Genomic DNA, 4,202 nt, shown 5'->3' with positions numbered 1-4,202 from the left:
AAAAAAACAAACCAAAAAAAAACCTTGCAGAAATTACTAAAGCCTCCTTTTTCTTCTGGGAGAGTGACTTGACCATATGTTGGCCATCTGCATATCATCTGGGAAGCTTGCCAATAAAATCTTTGTATCTGCAGGCCCCACAGGTTTCTAGGGGCACTTTGGGAGTGGGTGGTTGTGCTCTCAGGCAGCCCCGCGTGTCCCTGGCCTGGTGCTGCTCCTGCACGTGGGAATGGGGTCCCCCAGGTCCCACGTCACACCCGCCAGCCTGGCATGGCTGCTCCTGCTGTGGCACAGTGCCCTAGTTGAGATGGTCACAATCCAAAGCAACACTCCATTGTCAGAAGGCTTCAAAACCATTTTGATTCCAGCATGCATGCTTTTCATACATTCTTACAAAACTCCTCAGTTTACACTTTACTCATTGGTCAGGAAAGACAAACAAAGTGCTTACTGAAATAGGCAGTTGCAGGTTTCTTTATCCTTTCTTTCTTGGTCTCTATATTAACGACCTTGGCAGAAAATTCTTTCAACATGGATCCTCTTATCAAACTTCTCTCTGGTTCACAGAAGTCACTGTGAAACCTCCACAGCACAGGGCCTCTGCTGCTGGAAGTCAGGCAAGCGGCAGGATTTCATTTCCCTCTCCCAACCCTCTCTAATGTGACTGTGCAAGAGGCAAAAAATACTTATTCTGAAGGACCAGAAAAACTTGAACTAGCCCGTCATGCCAGACTGACACTGGGATGTCTTTGTCCCCAGATCAGGGATAATTTGCTGGTGAAGGGGAAGAATATCCCACCAAACCCCTTTCCAGCTGTGGAACTCCATTGCACAGGTCCAGGAGCAATTATTGTGGGTGGCCAGATGCTCTGGGCAGCCCAGACCCCCCGTGTGCCAGGCTCACCCCACGGCGTGGGCAGCAGGGCAGTGAGGGGACCCTGCCTCTCTGCTCCCCTCTCAGGGGGCTGCCTGCAGCTCTGGGGGCTCACACGTGCGAGAAACGACCGCTCACTTTTTAACATTTTAGAGGTTTATTAAACCTGTGATAGATGAGTAACGTGATGATTGACTCTCACAATTAACAGACAAATACCATGTATACAGGTTAATAAAAGTTTAAGAGACTTATGGTTATGTTTTGCCTCCTGACGTGGTTATCAAGAGACAGCTGGGGCTGGGACATCTGGGAGGGTCAGCTTGTCACTGTGGTGACACCTGACCTCCAGTCAGGATTTGGGGAAGAGACCTCCACCACTGGACAGTGAAGAAGGGGTTGATGGACAGAACTTTGGGAGGGGTTAAAGGGTTAAAAAGGGGAAACCATTGTGTGGGGAAGAGAGCACATGGTGGGGAAAATCTTTTGCTTTTGGTGCTGCAACTTTTTTTCTCTATTCAGTCTTCTGTTGTATTTTTTATAAGGTTTAATAAACCTTCCTAAACTATGAAAAGTGAGTAGCTATTTCTCACAAACCTTAACAAAAAATACAACAAAAGGACTAAATAAGGTTAAAATTGCAGTGCTGGGAGCCCTGCCTCTGTGACTGCCAGCCACCTGGCTCATCCTCAAAATGAATGCTCTGCCTTTTATACCTCTAGCCTCTCCTAAAGTCCTGTCAGTCGACTCCTTCCTTGCTGCCCCGTGGTGGAGATCACTTTCTTCCACCTTGGTTGGAAGCCATGTGCTGCCATAGTAACAAGCCAGCCTTCCCAAATGCCCCGACTACTAAGGCCATCCCGTGACAACAATACTGCAGGAGGACATATTACAGTAACATCACTCTACATCTATAAAACTTCTCTTAACATAATGTTCACCCTTTAATTGGGAGAGCCAATGATCCCATTACTCATCCATAACAAATGGGAGAAAGACCTGGAGCTGTTGGAGCAAGTCCAGAGGAGGCTATGAGCTGAGCTGGGGGTGCTCAGCCTGCAGAAGAGAAGGCTCTGGAGAGACCAAATTCCAGCCTTTTACTACTTGAGGGGGTCTGTAGGGAAGATGGGGTCAGACCTGTTAGCTGGGCCTGTTGTGGCAGGAGAAGGGTTGGTGGTTGTAAACTGAAAGAATGTAGATCTAAACTAGATGTAAAAAAGATCTTTGCTTTTTATGCTGAGGGTGGGCAGGCCCTGGCACAGGGTGCCCAGAGCAGCTGGGGCTGCCCCTGGATCCCTGGCAGTGCCCAAGGCCAGGCTGGACAGGGCTGGGAGCAACCTGGGACAGTGGAAGGTGTCCCTGCCATGGCAGGGGTGGGACTGTGTGGGTTTTAAGGTCCCTTGCAACCCAAATAATTTTTCCTTAAGAGCAAGGAAATGCACTGTGGGACTGGTGTGTGTATTCCTGTTCTTTGTGCTGTCCCATGAGCTGCTGATGCCTTTGAAAAATACCCGTTGGAATCTGGACACTGGCAAAATGAAAGCCGAAACAGTGGAGGTTCTACAAAGACAGGAGAGAATTGCTCATGGAGTGATAAGATTCAGCACTGCCCGCGTGTGTGTGCCCATCTGTGATGTCCCCAGTGGTGTTTTTATGACTACGTTGTGACCTGCCAACTGTTGCCTTTATGAGGCTGGGGACTTCACTCATTGCCTTTGGCCAGAGCTTGCCAAAAGTGACCGGTGACTTTCTCATCCCCACACTTAGAAAAGCACATGGTGCTTCAAGTGGGTTGCAGATGGCCCAGGAAGCAATTATTTCTTTCTAACTATTAAATCTACTACAAAAATGTAAGATTATATTTCTGGTTGGCAATGAATGGCTGCTTGCTGTGCATTCTTGGTTTTGGAAATGAGGTGCCTGTGGCAAATCTTCCACAGGTATTACAGGGGTAACTGGGATTTTGGAGTGCAGTAACCACAGAGGGCCATCTCACGTGTTTCCTGCTGGGTTCTGGAGATCATGGACTGTGGGAGCAGCACTGTCCAGAAGAGCAGCAAGGTTGGAGCTGAGGAATAGACAGGAAAAAAAATAGCTTCTGGGTTTGCTGCAGGAATACAATGTTAATTATTTTCTTTTCCAGGCCTGAGTGTGCAACTCAGAGGCACGTCTTGGAGTTAAATAGATCATTCAATGTGGACAAGTGTTGAATTGGTCTGTTTAGCATGTTTATAGAGTCACTTCTGGCCAGAGAATGGTCCAATTCATCTTAAAATGCTCTGTTGAAATATATTATGATTTAATGTTTTTTTGCATTGGCCTTGAGTACCATTTAATGTCTGCAGCCACCCAGGGAGTGAGCTGGAGGTTGCAGCACCTCACGAGGAGTGTGTCCCACCATGCTGTAGCACTGGGATGGATGTCATTTGTGCCCTGTGAAACAGAGCTCCCACAGAGGCACAGCTGGGCACAAGTTCTTCCTCAGCCCCTCGGTTTGGTTATACAAATCTCCTGCTGCTGCTCCAGTAATTCTTTCCATCATGGGTTTAACGCTGTCCTCATCTCAAAGGAACCTTGTTCAGTCTTTCACCACCCTCAGCCAAAGCACTATCACAGACACTGCTGACTCTTCTAGAGAACTTGGAAAAAGTCATTTTACCTTCCATCAAATCTTCCCTTCTCTCAGCAATTCCTGAAGGCTTTGGTTGGTTTCCTTTGGCAGTCTTCCAGAGAATTTGCGTTATTAGCTTGGAAAACTATGACATGTTTAGAGATAGTTTGGTATAGCCATTAAGGTGTTAATTCTACCACTTGTTTTATGCATCGGGATAAACTTGGATTTTATGGGCTTTGGGTGTGACATTAAGCAATCAAGTCAGGAAAATACAGTATACATGTTTTAAATTTACACAAGGCAGGTGATATGTGGAAAAGCTAACAGTGATTTATTTGTGTTTCATTCTACTAACCTCTAATTGGGGTAAAATTTCTATTAATCTGTAGGAGAACAATGACTCTGTCACAGAGCATACCTGAGACTGGCTCTACCCTTACTGAAAACCCAGTAAGTTTTCAGTGGAGACAATTTGGTGGGTGACAGGTAAAAGTTACATACTCCATCTTTGTTATGTGCATGTTTTATCATCTGTGTGCTGATGGCATTTCAGATGGGACCCCAGAGGGACTCCTGCAATGACAAACATCCCCTCAGTATAAATAACTGCTCAAACTAAATACATTGAAGCAAATTTTTGGTGTACATATTTTGCTGATTTGTACATCCTGTGCAATACCTCATGCAATGTGATTTTTACCCAGAAAAGTCAAG

The sequence above is a fragment of the Passer montanus genome, unplaced genomic scaffold, assembly GCF_014805655.1.
Source record: "Passer montanus isolate IOZ18808 unplaced genomic scaffold, ASM1480565v1 scaffold64, whole genome shotgun sequence".
Lineage (NCBI taxonomy): Eukaryota > Metazoa > Chordata > Aves > Passeriformes > Passeridae > Passer > Passer montanus.
Note: the sequence above shows the minus strand (reverse complement) of the source record.